Source organism: Culex pipiens, chromosome 1 (assembly GCF_016801865.2).
Source record: "Culex pipiens pallens isolate TS chromosome 1, TS_CPP_V2, whole genome shotgun sequence".
NCBI classification, from domain to species: Eukaryota; Metazoa; Arthropoda; class Insecta; order Diptera; family Culicidae; genus Culex; species Culex pipiens.
This window is the reverse complement of record NC_068937.1, coordinates 47963899-47980461: the sequence shown is the minus strand read 5'-3', so window position 1 is coordinate 47980461 and position 16563 is coordinate 47963899.

Sequence of the window (16563 nt, the reverse complement as noted above, 5' to 3'; positions counted from 1 at the left end):
TCAATCAACGCGTAATATCGACACCTGTTGCCAGTCGATTTTTGCCTCAACTCAAAAAAGAGTCCGCTCATCCAATTAGTAATCCTCCCTCTGGAACGCGTGCCAGCTCCGTACGACACCTTCTCACATGTCACACTCCGCCAAAACGGTGAAAAAGTATGATCCTCCTGTATCTCTCGATGGGAAGAGCTGGAAAATCTGGAAAACGTCCATCCTTTCGCCGAGAGACTGCTGACTGGTCGCGAAACGCGAACAATATTCAATTAATTCAATCGTTCCTTTCAAACGGCGAAAAAACTGGCCCAGACCTCGTCATTGTCCCATCAATGGAGGACCGGTTCGGATCGAAGCCCCAAAATCCGCCAACGTGGGACTTTTTTTTTCTCCCCCGAGTTTGGCCTTGATGACTGGGATTTACACCGTGATTGTGGTCCGCCGTTGCATCGGATCGCTCGCGGATTCGGAGGACAACAGACCTGTGTGGAGGACAGTTTTTGCTGCAAACAGAAAGAGGGGCCATGTTTGCATGCCGCAGCAATTGTTGCGCAAAGCTGGTGAAAGTACCGTGAGCTAGGGAGATTTTGGTTGAAACGATGATTGCTCCAAAAAGACTCAGTCACTCGCAATCACAAATCGAACGCGACGGAAACCGTTTTCTACCGTTTGTCATTTTCACACCAATCGCTACAGAATACTCTATTTTTGTTTTCCCTCTCACTCCAATCGGCGAATGGTTCAGAGAGGCGCTCAAAGCTGACTAGAAATAGTCTGTGATTGTTTGGTTCAGATATTAAACTGCTCAAAATTAATGTTATCAAAAATGTTTTGCAATTCGATAACACAACATCAAAGACACATTTGACAGAAATTTCCACCTTGCCAAATATAAATTCACGGCAAACTGTGGTAGTGCTGGCCAAGTGAGCGCCTCGCTGGTATTATGTTAGATTCTCTCCTCTCTGAACATATTCGTTTGTGACTTGGGTCAACGGGTAATAAAAAAAAAATAATGGATGCCCGTTTTGATAACGTACTCAAAATTCTGAAAACGACATGAGTGGTTCTATTCCATAAACTTCCCCCAAAATGCCATTCTCTCTAAATTCAGTTGCCAGCAGAATCCCAATCGCCAACTCTCAAATCCCAATCCACAGAAAGTATCATAATTCAGAATAAATCAAGTGTACATTTTAACAAGATTTATTGAATTAATATATATTAACCCTTCTTTTTCTTTTATGAGTACAATCCATTCTGGAGAAAGAAAGTGTGTTTTGTCCCTCGGATCTGATGAAGTCTTATGTCTTATGGGGTGAAGACTGGCAAGACATGCCCGATTTTAAAATTTTGCATTAAAAAAAATACAAAAATCAAAAACTGGCCATTTTTAATCTGAAAAACAAAAAAAAAATATTTTTGTCTTTTTTTGAATAAACTTTTTGAAAATCGGCCTCCGTCATGCACACAAGATTGGTTTAACGAAGCTTCACCAAAATTTTGAGCCGATTTGGTCAAAACAGTGCACAGTGGGCAAAAACGGGTGAAAAAACGGATCTTTTGATGCCGTCAGTTTCTGCCTGTCAAAAGTATCATTTTTAATGTAAAAAATTACGAGGAATCGATTGGTGGTACTCTCATAAGCGGCAAATGACAGGAAGTGGTCCATTTTACCCCATTTTGCCTTTTTTTTGGGTGTTTTTCTCGAATATCTTCAACTGCCGTAGTTTGCCGCACTTCTAAAGTATCTTATTTTATGTAAAAAATCACGAGAAATCAATTGGTGACACTCTCAATGGCGGCAAATGACGGCAATGGCCCATTTTGCCCCATTTACCCCTTATTTATGTGTTTTTCATTTATATCTTGAATTACTGTAGTATCTTACAGTTTTAAAGTATGTTATTTTACGTAGAAAACCGCGAGGAATCAATTTGTGACATTTTCATTAGCGGCAAATGACAGCAAGGGCCCATTTTGCCCCAGTTACCCCATTTTATGTGTTTTTCGTCAATATATTTATTTGCCGCTGTTTTTACAATTTGAAAGTATACCTTTTTATGTAAAAATCACGAGAAATCGATTGGTGACACTCTCATTGGTGGCAAATGACGGCAAGGGCCCATTTTGCCCCATTTAACCCCTTTTAATGTGTTTTTCGTAAATATCTTAAAATTACATTATTTCCTGCAGTTTCAACGTATATTATTTTATGTAGAAAATCACGAGGAATCGATTGGTGGTGTTCTCATAAGCGGCAAACGACGGCAAATGCTCGTTTTGCCCCATTTACCATTTTATGTATTTTCTTTAATATCTTGAATTGCCGTGGTTTTCCAAAGTTAAAAAAAGTTATTTTATACAAAAAATCGCGTGAAATCGATTGGGAACACTGTAACTTACGGCAAATGGCGACAAGAGCCTATTTTGCCCCATTTACCCCTTGTTTATGCGTTTTCTTTAGTATATTGAATTGCCGTGGTTTCCTAAACTTAAAATAAATGTTATTTTATGCAGAAAATCACGAGGAATCGATTGAGAACAATCTAATTTGCGGCAAATGGCGAAAAGTGCCCATTTTGCCCCATTCACTCCTTCTTGAGATGTTTTTCGTGAATATCTTGAACGTACTGTGCATTGTACAGTAACATTCTTGTAAACTGTATAGGAAATCACGACACGTTTAATATATTGACTAAAAACAAATGAAATGGGCAAAATAGGCTCTTGTCGCCATTTGCCGTAAGTTACAGTGTTCCCAATCGATTCCACGCGATTTTTTATATAAAATATCTTTTTTTTTAACTTTGGAAAACCACGGCAATTCAAGATATTAAAGAAAATACATAAAATGGGGTAAATGGGGCAAAACGAGCATTTGCCGTCGTTTGCCGCTTATGAGAACACCACCAATAGATTCCTTGTGATTTTCTACATAAAATAATATACGTTGAAACTGTAGGAAATTATGTAATTTTAAGATATTTACGAAAACACATTAAAAGGGGTTAAATGGGGCAAAATGGGCCCTTGCCGTCATTTGCCACCAATGAGAGTGTCACCAATCGATTTCTCGTGATTTTTACATAAAAAGGTATGCTTTCAAATTGTAAAAACAGCGGCAAATAAATATATTGACGAAAAACACATAAAATGGGGTAACTGGGGCAAAATGGGCCCTTGCTGTCATTTGCCGCTAATGAAAATGTCACAAATTGATTCCTCGCGGTTTTCTACGTAAAATAACATACTTTAAAACTGTAGGATACTACAGTAATTCAAGATATAAATGAAAAACACATAAATAAGGGGTAAATGGGGCAAAATGGGCCATTGCCGTCATTTGCCGCCATTGAGAGTGTCACCAATCGATTTCTCGTGATTTTTTACATAAAATAAGATACTTTAGAAGTGCGGCAAACTACGGCAGTTGAAGATATTCGAGAAAAACACCCAAAAAAGGCAAAATGGGGTAAAATGGACCACTTCCCGTCATTTGCCGCTTATGAGAGTACCACCAATCGATTCCTCGTAATTTTTTACATTAAAAATGATACTTTTGACAGGCAGAAACTGACGGCATCAAAAGATCCGTTTTTTCACCCGTTTTTGCCCACTGTGCAGTGTTGATATATCGTGGCAACCGTTTTGCCTTTCTTACAAAAGAAAGGTTTAAGGTTTGCTTTTGGAAAAACGAGCGGCGAGGATTCGTCCCAGGAAAAAATCCTATTACTAAATTGAAGGTTTAGTTGCGCTCTTTCGATTGAATTTTGGCCCGAAACCCGGAACTCAAAGTCTGATTTTTGAGAGCTCTTTTTCTGAAATACATGAGCGATGTCTGTATCCGCTCTTAAAAATTTGTGTCTTCCATCACTGGAAAACCGCTCGTAAAACCCACAATTTTTATAAGTCAGATCTGTAGCCGTGGGGTCGGAGACGAACATTTTATTTTTCGATTCACAATTTTCGACCAGTAAATGTGGTCAAAGCCATTTTTAGAGGTATTTTTTGGACTTTTTTACAGATAACACTATCAAATTTAAAGAATTCAGTTTCAAACAAAAAGCCATTCGAAAACATGCGCCATAAACTGTTTGGGCCCAAAATTTGAAGCTTTTCCAAAATGTATTTCCAGAGATATAGCGATTTTAGTGTTTTTCGTCTTATTTTTACCCTATTTTTTCCTATTAAATTTTTGGATTTATACAAAATCATATACTGAACATCAAATTCGAAGTCCCGGCTCGTTCTCGCTCGAAAGCTCGACAAGTCGTCAAGTCGAAGCTTCAACGCCAGCGCTTTTACGCTTGCGCGTTTTACGCGTTTTACGCTGCGCGTGAAAGTGTTCTTTCTGGCTTCTCATAATTGATCGACAAAGTTTAATAGCGATACATATTTCTTTAAGTTAATCATAGACTAACATTATAGACTGAGTACCCTTTATTTTTTTTTCTAATAATGTCAATCCAAGATGTTTTTCTTAATTAAATTTAAATATTTTGCGACAAATAATGTACTTCCGAAATTAAAAAAAAGGCATTTGAGGTTTGCCCTAAAAAGATTCGAAGTTTTAGGTAAAATTCTCATTGGATGGTATCATTTTGTTTCTTAAAAATTTAATTCACCAATATATTTCTCGGAGTTTCATCATTTTGTAAGAAAGGCTCTATTTCACCTCTGGTGATATTAAATCGGGTTTTTTGAAACTGCTAACTGCCAACTTCAAATAGGTATTTCTCGGCAATGATACAACAAAATGTCTTCAAATTTGTTTTATGAATAAATGAAAATGTACATTTTAATGCCCTGAAACTGCTCTTTTTAAGTTTAAGTATGTGCTCGAACCAACATCTGCCATTTTTACCGATTTACATGTATGCAACCCCTTATCGTCTCTTACTCAATTTAACGGGAAATATCTTCATGAAACTTTCAGGAGTGATTCCAAATCATCTTTTTAGTGAATTCAATAAATTTTCTGTAATATGAAATTTTGTGATTTTTGTGATGTGAGTTTATCCTGGTTTTAATTTTTATAAAACAAATCGTATTTCAAAATAAAATATTCATCAAAAGCAGTTAGGCCATTGCAAATTTTATTTCATGTTTTGGTTCCCCTCCATCTCTTCAAAATTTCCCCCAAAAATCAGGTGAAGCAAAAAATAACTTAAATTGTAACATTAGTCGAAAAAGATTTCAATTTCATTGCATAACATTCATTCAAATTTTGAATTTTGGGACCATAGATCGATTTGAGACGTCAAAGTGTAAGAAAAAAACTTTCCGTTGATTCATTGATATTTTGATTTTTTTGATGCTAGCATAACTGTTATGATGTGTAATAAATTTTCAATACAAATCAAGTTGGGTAATTGAAATTTAGTTTTTTTATCGTTTGTAGGTTATGTTAGTCCGATATGTGCTTTGTCAGTTTTATGATTACTTGTTTTATAAATTATCCCCAAAACACAACAAAATAAAATACATTTTTAAATGGCCTTAGGCCGTTGCAAATATTTTTCAAAGTTTATGTCAGAAAAAAAAGTTTATAATCATAAAAAATGTATGTACCGTGAAAATAAAATTTAAATAAATTGAATGCAAATTTTATTGAATTTATTATCTACCCCTCTCTTAATTAAATAGCTCTGACAAAATAAGGATTCAGTCCTACGGTACACTGAACAATAAAAAAAAACTCAAATATTTGTCAACTTATGTTTTTATCCGATTAATTTTTTGTGTGAAATATTTAAGTTTCTTTTATGATTTTAATTCATTCAAAAATTAGTCAGTCAAGTTCGAACCCAAAACAATTGTTCACTATGTATTATAATATTTGTTTCTTCAATTCAATGGAAATAATAACACATTGACATTGACATGATCTTTTTATCTGTTTGAAAGTGTAAAAAACTTTGAATTTATTAAAGTTCTATGGCAGCGGGCGTTCTAAAATTCTTTGTGTAAATATGGGTATTCGGCGCCGTCGCTCCGTGCCATACTTTCATACACTTAGGAGCCCAGGGCGGCGAAGTCCTTGTAGATAAAAAGGAAGACACTAGTGGTTGGTACTAGCAATGGTGGCCGACAGCTATAAAGTCAACTTCGTTTTCTATGGCATTTTTGTTAATTTTTTTTTTATTGATAATAGAAATATTACCACTTCAATACACATTTCAAATATTTTGCACAATCACTATTTTTTCTCTGATGAATAAAGTTAGATAATAATAATTTTGAACTGAGAAAAACATATCGTTATACATATTTCAGCTAGCTTAGGCTTACAAAACCTCTGAAATTTTCAACTTTGATAGTAATATGAGATAAAACTTTTAAAGTTACTTGTTGAAGAATTAAAAAAATAAGTGAAAAGAAAAAAAACCGGTCTGGAGCAACATTTGAAAAGGGCGCATAAACATTTTTACAGCTGCAACATGGCGTTAGGAGCAGTGTACAGTCATGCAATTTGAACGGAACCCGTTCTGCGTTCGTTCTCTTTCTTCAAAACGTAGGGGAAATTCTCGTATGTTTGGCAGGTTAAGCACTCGCTCCTAATTCCGTCCAATTTGCTGGTTTTCACTATTTAAACAACTAATTTTGCAAAACTTTTGATAGAAACTTGCTTGCTCACTTCTTATTGAGCTATTTATCACTCGACTTCAGTTTAAAACGCTTTTAATTAGCGTTAATTGACTGTCAAAGTTCTGACCTGCCAACATTAGAGGCACGCTGGAATTAGATGCTGTTCCCCTACTGAACCCACCGCGCAGGAGCCATTGCTTTTCGTTCCAAAAACAGAACGTCACTTTTTCGTGCCGTTCTCTTCAATGTTTGGAACGCGTTCTGTGAACCGCCTGTAGCCAGAGGCTCGCTATGGGAACTGTTAAACTTAAATAAACATTCAGTAGAATGATTTGTAAAGAGCATAGTTAGCTCGGTGGTAACATGCAAGAACAGTATTCATAGGAAGTGAATTCGAATCTCAATTTTTGAAATATTTTTTTTGTGTGTTTGGGTACCAACTTTTTGACAAAGACTGAAATTACATTTATACAAATCAAGGGACACTCCAGCTGGGAGACTAAATTAAACGGTTAAAAAGAAAAAAGCACCCCAACTAAAATGGAGACGAAAACTTATTGCCACCGTGATTAAAAAAAAAAAATCAATGCTTTTCTAGTTCACGAAAAAAGAGATTCGAACTCACTACCTCTGATTTCTGAACCTAATTGTTACCACTAAGCTAGTAGTACTGATATGTAATCTGATGATAACAGTCAATGAAGTTTAGCTAGTCTACTAAGGTCTTATCAAAGGAAAATGTTGAAGTTCTGAACTGGGTTCTCCGTTCGTTTCAAAAAGGCCTACTGAACGAACGTTTCTTAGAGACGAGCGTTCGTTCTCAAAGCTGTTATTTTTCGTGTTGCTGTGTGAACTTGAACGAACGGAGAACCCGTTCAAAAGCATGACTGCCAGTGTATAAACAATTTTCCAGAGCCGTAACACATCAGATTCGGCCTTTTTCTGTAATTTAAACCAAAAACTGAAACCAGAAACAGAAATTTATTCCATCAATCGGTTTATTCGCCACTTACAAGTGGCAGCAGTGATTTCAAAAGTCCCATTTTTGCGATTACGTAAAACTTCTTACTTTTTTTTGTCATTCTCGAGCGACTAGAACAGTCTTACTCCATCTCACAGTTTGCATTTTAAAATATTCTGCCACCATCCGACCGTTACGTTGATTGCCGAAATGTGTGTGTTCCGTTCCCAACAAACCTGCAGTCCGCCAAGTCCAGCTGGAACGTCATGCAGGCCCATGACTGCCATCCGAACACACAAAAAAATCCACTCCAGCGAGTGTCCAAAATCCTCCCCTCAATCGCATCGCTTAATCCCTCATACATGGCCGGTTCCGACTTCAGCACCATACGGTTGTCATAAATACTTCGACAAAAAGTGATAATTGTTTTAGCATTTTTAACACATTTTGCAATCCGCAGCGATTTTGGCTTTTGGGGAGCCCGCTGCAACTCCACTCTCGCGTTGCTTTTTTTAAGGGGGGAGCTGATTTTAGGATTACACGATGGGATTTTCTCGGTTTAACGTGTTGTTTTTTTGTTTGTTTCGTGGGTGGAAATTTGCGATGAAAAGGGAGAAATTTGTAGGTTATGTTCGTCGCGTCAAATGATGATGAATACGCGCGCGAGAGGTGGAAATTGGTTGCAAATTGTTTCCCAAACAAGGTTCCCTTGCGCCTTGCAGATGGGTTCCGATGGCGTGAGCTTCAAACTCCAAAGTCAAGGTCCAATCCCGGTCTTTTCTGGCTGTAGCGCCAGTCAGTGGATCGTGTAGTGCATGACGATGACGATATTCGCGTTGCAGACGATTTTTGGTTGCTTGGGTGAAGAAGAGACACGCACTCACAGCGGCTAAACTCGACTTAAATTGAGTAATCTTGTTAGCAACCGCAGTGAAATATGGGCTGTGACGGTGAACCTTCACTTGTTTTTGCGCACAAATCTTCCGTTCAATGCATTTGGGGGTAGCGGTTTGTTTTCATTTTTGTGTTTGTAAGGAACTCTCTGGGAGATTTGTGTGGAAATTATCAAAACGATCCACATGATTTCGATTCACTCCGATGAAAGATCAATGAATGAGTTTAAGATTTTCTGAATAGTTTTCGACACTGTCCATACAAAAAAATAAACAAAAAAAAAGTCCAAACATACTAAAAATAAAAATCAAAGCTGGAAAATTTATTATAATTTGTTTTTAGTTGCATTGCATTCTATTTCTATTTGAATGTTTATATCTTCGAAAAAATCTGAGAAAACTGAATAATGTTATGATGAAAGTTCTGCTGGATATAGGTTATCTGTCTATATTTTTTTAATAATTTAACCTTCCCCAGTTATTACAAAAAATCACACATCCTTTCGATCCTTATCGACCTAAAACTTTAAAGATAGCATAGCATAGCATTGGTGTCTAACCGTAGCTGCCATTTCGTTATTGACCAGGACCTCCAAAATTGCTCCGTGGACCACAGATGAAAAGTAGGAACCAATCATCACCCCTTCGCAATTTTCAAAGGTCCCTATCATGTCGATCAATGCCGACGCCGGCTACGAGCAGCGGTAAGACACGGGGAAGTGGATGGGAATGTTAGTCCGATACTTGAGTGATGGAGACGAGTTTTGAGGGGTTAGTAAGATGAGTATGAGTATTTTTACTGTTTATAAAATTTTGATAACGTGAGCAAATTTCAACAATAGTAAATGAAAAACGCATTACTCGTCATAAAATGGATAACTTGATGAGTTAATACTAAAACTGCTAGTTGGAATAAATTATTACGATCAGATCTCACTAGGTTTTTTTGGCCAAATTTTCCCTAGTTTTTGACTATTTGCATTTAAAGAACCTTCTGTTACCAAGCGGTAAATGAAAAAGAAATAGTTGCAAGGAACACCATATCTCTATGAACCAGCCAATCACACAAGATGTAAAATTGTTATTTCGGTAAATAAAATGAATTGAATTTAAAAAATTATTACGATCAACGGATTTGAACGAAAAGAAAACTGGACTCAACGTAAACGATTGTGATGAAATTAAAACAATAACTTAAACGAACTAAACCGGCGGCGTGCCTTCCGATCAACGATGATATAGGAAGGGCTTTTAAAATCACAAAACAATTAATGTAATCTTATTTAAAGCACAAAAAAACACCAATCACGGAAAAAAATGACGCAATCCTTCAAGGCGTGCGCGCTGCTCCACCGTCCAAAATCGACTGCCGAATTCAAAATTTATAGATTCACCAAAAATCTGCTACAACCGAAAAAAGACCTTTTGGATATCCCAACTTTGGCGACCAGTATCTCCAACCATAGAATGACATGTATCAATTTTAACCCACCGGAGGTCGCGTACGTGTACTTTGTACACAGTTTGTAAGGGCACTTGTAAGAAAGGCGAAAACACGCGACTTCCCGAAGGTTAATGAAGTTCACTATGTCGCATGATAGGGTTTGCATATTCCGGAAGTGTGTGTGTGAAAGCATCAAGACTAACATTTTTAAAGGGCCAAACTTTCAATATTAAGCCTCTTGAAATTTTAGTCTTGATTATTTTTTTATATATTGTTTTCAAAAAGATCTAAAAATTTCATGAATGTTTTATGTTTTAACATAAACTAAAATGGTAGGTTGTTTTGGGCGAGACTTAGAAAACTTCAATTTTCCTGTTTCTTTTTCTGTAAGCCGCTGTATCGCAGCAATCTGAGGACCAATCTTAAATCTCTCTTAGACAATTTTATAGAAAATTTTCTAATAATATTTTTATAAATGGTCACTCATGATCACTATTTTTAAAAATCGAAAAACTGCAAATATTTCGCTAAAATCAAACTTTCGGTGGCTGCATCTTGTAAACGGATATAAAACGGATATAAAAAAATCTGTAAAGTACTTCTCGATTTCAAATTCAATTTTACATTTAAAAAATACGTCAAATTTGTTTTTTTTTTCGATTTCTTCCAAAAATCATTATTTTTTCAAGAATTCATAGCTCGGCGGAAGATTTTTTGACCATGTTGCTCTATGGCTCGAAAGTTGCGGGTTTTTGTCCCCTAAAACATATCAAAAAATCTTTAAAATAAAAAATACGTATTTTGGGAAATTGAGTTTTTGTGAAAAAAATGTTAATTAGAAAATCGGCAAATTTTTTTTCCGTGTACCTTTTTTTTCTCAACAATACCTACAACTTTGCCGAAGATGCCAAATTGATCAGAAAATTCACTCAAAAGTTACAGCTGTTTGAATATTAACGTACCATTTTTGTATGGACAGCTGCCTAAATTGTATGGAGACTTGTATGGGTAATAGAAAGTAACAAAAATGACTTTTTGGCGGGCATTCAGGGGCTTGTTCCGGTGGGCGTACTGAGCCCAAATCCCAAATATGAGCTTGATTGGACGCAACAGGAGCTAGCTTTAAATGGGATTTAGGCCGTAAAAATATTTATTTTTTTCAAAGATGTCTATTTATGAGGCGTTTACCAAAAGTATCACTGGCGTGTATGCCAGATCCTTGCGCATGTTTTGGTATGTATAACATTGTAGTTTTGAGCATTCTAGAGCTCGGTACAGGCCTTCAAAGTTTGGCATTTTTCGAAAAATTGGCCCCAGGAGTCCACAAAGTTTGAGCTCAAATAAAAAAAAGTTTGAGCCAAATAAAAAAAATACAAATAAAATCCATTTCCGAATTTGGTAGATAATTGCTCATTTCCTGTATTTTAAGTAGACATAAGTATGCAGTGGCAGATTATGCTTCTATGCCTTTTTACAATTTTAATGATAATGGTATAATTCTATAACAAGACATGTGAAAAACATGCTAAAAATTGAAATGGTGAATGAAAAATATGTAATATTAAAAAAAGCAAAAGTTTAAAAAGGGGGTTGTAGAAACGGCCAAAATTAAATATGATACACAAGCTCTTCCCGGCAAACTTCGTCCTGACCTTTTTTGGTTTCCTGACGTTTCTTGTTGTTTGCTAATTCAGCCTCCTATGATCAAAATTTGATTATACGCAACTTTTCCCATACAATCTGCAGATTTTCCGGAATCGGTTCCAGAGTGTCCAAAGTTGTAACTTTTTGGCGTAAGAACCTTCCTTGGGCTTATACAAACCGAACGCAACAAAGAGCGCCTCGATCCGACGTTCCGTTCTGAATTGATTCGCGTTCGAACAAAACCGTCGAATTTTTTTATATATATAGATTAAGCATGAAAAACATAAAACAAGCGAAGTAAAAAGTTTCGTCTATTAAAAATAATTTGAATAATTAAAACTAATTTTAATCACAAAAAAATACCAAAGGTATTATCAAAAGATTGGAAAATAGATTTAAAAGTTTATAACCAACAATACTACTGAAATGAAAAACAAAGGAGAAAAGTGTAATTATTCGCAAAACAGAAGTTGCTATTGAACCATATAAAAAACAAGAAATTTAAAAAATACGAGATTCTTTTAAAGAATGAATTGACAAGCTAATGCCGTTTTTCTTTCATCTTCCCAATTCCTACTCCTCAATAACTATAATATCAGAAATCTTTGACTAGACAATCAAAAGACCTTTCCAAAGAGATTAAATGTTTGAAGATCTGGCATCCCTGCCACAAGTTATGAACACTAAAGTACTTTTTTGCGTGGTATACACAGTAAAAAAATCATGGTAATATTACATCTGGGAAGGGGCACATCTTTTATGTCAGAAAAAAGGTGTAATTTTACCACTTTTCTGGTGTAATGCCACTTTTTCAGTCTAAATTGAGGTAAAATTACATCATAAAAGAGGTAGTATTCAACCTTTCAAATTTACAGCATCCAAATTTACACATTTTTTTACTGTGTAAATAATGTATATGATTTAATGTGCACAACATCATTTTTATAAAAAAAAATTGAGACCACGTCAACTAATTTGTGTATGTTTCACTTTCACAGAGAACAAGCAATTTTTAGAGTTTGTTTGCGTTTATAAGCAGTGAATTGGCCACAAGTCGAGCGTGCGGAAAAATGTCACTGCAAATTTATGTAAAGTGTTACACTGTGACCACATGATGGACCACTAGCTCTAAGGTAGACTCTCTATCATGGTCCACCTATACTCCTTTCAACCCACCATCGACGAGACTACCGTAGCGCCCGCAGAATTCACCACGTTCCGGCCCGATGGCAGTCAGGTCATGCTCTCGATGCCTCGCTGAACACTCACTGGCTGTGGCGTTGAGGTGTTTTGCTGAGCTGTGAGCGATAATTCAAGGTAGAGCGCCAATTTTCTAACTAGACCAAACAAGAGCCGGTCTAGATTTCGTGCACAGGACGACCACCGTGTCTGGCAGAGTTTTAGAGTCAGACCTAGCCAGATGTCACCCAATAGATTAATTATTTGTAATCTTCCAAGACTGGGACGAAGACATTGTAATAAGAAATTCCTAAGTTTGAAATCAACTGTTATAATTTTTTTTTTTGAAACAAACAACTCTTCACAATCACTCATTTGTTGCATCTTTGTCAAAGCCTTGCTTCAAACCATTCCTCGGAAAGATTTTACCAAAAAACCAATCGAACAAGTTTTCTGTGCGAAACAAACGAGTATCCATGTCACTTTTAAACTGCAACAAATGGTGGTTTTACTTCATCTCACATCTCGTGAGATGTGTTTGTGTGTTATAAATCCAACATTCGATGTCGGTGGGGAAAGTGAGGTGGAAATTTAATATAGGAGACAGTGTTCAATTGTATGGATTTGAAACTGAAAATTAAGCCGAAACGAAACTGAACTGAAACTGAAACTGAACCTGAACCTGAACCTGAACCTGAACCTGAACCTGAACCTGAACCTGAACCTGAACCTGAACCTGAACCTGAACCTGAACCTGAACCTGAACCTGAACCTGAACCTGAACCTGAACCTGAACCTGAACCTGAACCTGAACCTGAACCTGAACCTGAACCTGAACCTGAACCTGAACCTGAACCTGAACCTGAACCTGAACCTGAACCTGAACCTGAACCTGAACCTGAACCTGAACCTGAACCTGAACCTGAACCTGAACCTGAACCTGAACCTGAACCTGAACCTGAACCTGAACCTGAACCTGAACCTGAACCTGAACCTGAACCTGAACCTGAACCTGAACCTGAACCTGAACCTGAACCTGAACCTGAACCTGAACCTGAACCTGAACCTGAACCTGAACCTGAACCTGAACCTGAACCTGAACCTGAACCTGAACCTGAACCTGAACCTGAACCTGAACCTGAACCTGAACCTGAACCTGAACCTGAACCTGAACCTGAACCTGAACCTGAACCTGAACCTGAACCTGAACCTGAACCTGAACCTGAACCTGAACCTGAACCTAAACCCGAACCTGAACCTGAACCTGAACCTGGCCACTCTCCCCTAGCTGCCAGCCCTGTTTGGAATGTAAAACTTTTTCAATTCAGTTTCCAGCTGCAACAACTATCATCTCGTCGTCCTGGACCTGCTCTGCTGTTCCTCGTATGTACCAGCACCACCAGCAGTAGCATTTAGTTCCTGGTGAAAAGTGGTGAAAATTGGTTTCCATTGCGTTTTCCGATGTGCTCATACCCAATTCTTGGATTGCAAGCACCAGGACAAGGTTGGGTGGGAAAAACTTTCCCGAGGAATTATAATTTACAACATTTCTTACTAAAAGGACCAGTGCAGCAGTGCGGCGGCCACTTGGAGGAAAAGTGAGCACGTAGATCCTGGTTAACCAAGCAAGCTTCTTCCTCCGTCTTGTTCTTCCTGGAGGCCAGCAGTTTCAGTTTCAGGGTTTGCGGGTTTCTTACTCCGTCACACACATCCAAGGACCAAGTTTTTCCCTGTTCCAGAAGAGATGAGACGACGACGCGGTGTGCGGTTTTCCTTCGAAAAGTTTCAGTTTCATTTCGACTCACATTTGTGCCAGAGAGAACATCCCCTTGGAGGATTTCGAGATTTTTGCCGGCTGCGAAACTCCAGAAGGAGGAGTCACCTCGTTGTCACTTGCACTAATGAAAATTAACGACATTTTTCGAGCAAGCGAACATCTTGCTCGAAAGGTAAAGTTGAAGTTGGAGAAAACCGCGCGTTTTGAAGCCAATTTGGCTGAAATGCCTAAAGGTAGACTGTAAATTCTAACTCTAGGCGAAGAAAACCCTTTTTTCGGTAGGACTGTGGTGGTGGTCGCCACGAAAAACAAGAAACGAAGCCATTAATCATCCGTGGTACAGGTTGGAAATGAGAAGGAACATCGTGAAATGGATACCTTTTTGCGCGGGCGAAGGCTTGAGAGAGAGGGACGACCAGACTGGATGTCGTGCTCGATGAGGTTCGGTAAATTTGCTCATTTGTCGTTAGGTACGGATGAACGAGCGCCAGACAAGGAGGTTGACTGAAAGGAAGTTGTTTGAAGTTGTCAATTCTAACTGTCTCAGTTGTTTCAATTCTACACATTGTATTATGTATTCTGTTTTAATCTATTTGTGAGATTTTGATTCTTTTCAATATATTTAAGTAATTCTATGATTGCGTCTTGATTCATGAGAAATTGTGTATTTTCAAACCATTATTTATTCAATTATTGAAAGCTTAAATGACGCATCTTTTGGTCCCCTAAAAAATAAAATAAAAACAAAAATCTGAACTTTGTCTTTGTCTTTGTCTTTGTCTTTGTCTTTGTCTTTGTCTTTGTCTTTGTCTTTGTCTTTGTCTTTGTCTTTGTCTTTGTCTTTGTCTTTGTCTTTGTCTTTGTCTTTGTCTTTGTCTTTGTCTTTGTCTTTGTCTTTGTCTTTGTCTTTGTCTTTGTCTTTGTCTTTGTCTTTGTCTTTGTCTTTGTCTTTGTCTTTGTCTTTGTCTTTGTCTTTGTCTTTGTCTTTGTCTTTGTCTTTGTCTTTGTCTTTGTCTTTGTCTTTGTCTTTGTCTTTGTCTTTGTCTTTGTCTTTGTCTTTGTCTTTGTCTTTGTCTTTGTCTTTGTCTTTGTCTTTGTCTTTGTCTTTGTCTTTGTCTTTGTCTTTGTCTTTGTCTTTGTCTTTGTCTTTGTCTTTGTCTTTGTCTTTGTCTTTGTCTTTGTCTTTGTCTTTGTCTTTGTCTTTGTCTTTGTCTTTGTCTTTGTCTTTGTCTTTGTCTTTGTCTTTGTCTTTGTCTTTGTCTTTGTCTTTGTCTTTGTCTTTGTCTTTGTCTTTGTCTTTGTCTTTGTCTTTGTCTTTGTCTTTGTCTTTGTCTTTGTCTTTGTCTTTGTCTTTGTCTTTGTCTTTGTCTTTGTCTTTGTCTTTGTCTTTGTCTTTGTCTTTGTCTTTGTCTTTGTCTTTGTCTTTGTCTTTGTCTTTGTCTTTGTCTTTGTCTTTGTCTTTGTCTTTGTCTTTGTCTTTGTCTTTGTCTTTGTCTTTGTCTTTGTCTTTGTCTTTGTCTTTGTCTTTGTCTTTGTCTTTGTCTTTGTCTTTGTCTTTGTCTTTGTCTTTGTCTTTGTCTTTGTCTTTGTCTTTGTCTTTGTCTTTGTCTTTGTCTTTGTCTTTGTCTTTGTCTTTGTCTTTGTCTTTGTCTTTGTCTTTGTCTTTGTCTTTGTCTTTGTCTTTGTCTTTGTCTTTGTCTTTGTCTTTGTCTTTGTCTTTGTCTTTGTCTTTGTCTTTGTCTTTGTCTTTGTCTTTGTCTTTGTCTTTGTCTTTGTCTTTGTCTTTGTCTTTGTCTTTGTCTTTGTCTTTGTCTTTGTCTTTGTCTTTGTCTTTGTCTTTGTCTTTGTCTTTGTCTTTGTCTTTGTCTTTGTCTTTGTCTTTGTCTTTGTCTTTGTCTTTGTCTTTGTCTTTGTCTTTGTCTTTGTCTTTGTCTTTGTCTTTGTCTTTGTCTTTGTCTTTGTCTTTGTCTTTGTCTTTGTCTTTGTCTTTGTCTTTGTCTTTGTCTTTGTCTTTGTCTTTGTCTTTGTCTTTGTCTTTGTCTTTGTCTTTGTCTTTGTCTTTGTCTTTGTCTTTGTCTTT